The following is a 538-nucleotide window of genomic DNA, read 5'->3' on the forward strand; positions in this document are numbered from 1 at the left end:
ACAGACCTACATATACATACATATATGTATATACACATTCGTATACATACCTATACATATTGATACACTCATATTCGTCTATAGCATACTCGCATATCTCTTACAATGGTAAGTATCATGACTCTGTTACTTCAGAATATACATACACAGGCATACAGCTATCTATCTATAGACAAAGACTTATCTTTCTGCAGATCTCTCTACGATAGATCACATATCATATACGTATGACCTTATAGAGTATACATAGACAGAATGCTGTATTCGAGAGAAAAGCAACCAGCCGTCTATGGCGAATGGAATTTGTATAATAGATAGATAGATACATAGATAGATGGATAGCCTGCTTCTTTACTACCGTCTGTGTGAAAGAGAGAGAGAGAGAGACATACATAAGCAAATCTCTCTCTCTGTGTATGTATGATACCTTGCTGCATTACCATGGAAGATGCTCCTGCTGTAATATGTCAGTGTGCACATGTATGTATATATATACATATATATATATATGTGTGTATACATACATGCCTACACATCT

Source organism: Cystoisospora suis (assembly GCF_002600585.1).
Source record: "Cystoisospora suis strain Wien I chromosome Unknown contig_3766, whole genome shotgun sequence".
NCBI lineage: Eukaryota > Apicomplexa > Conoidasida > Eucoccidiorida > Sarcocystidae > Cystoisospora > Cystoisospora suis.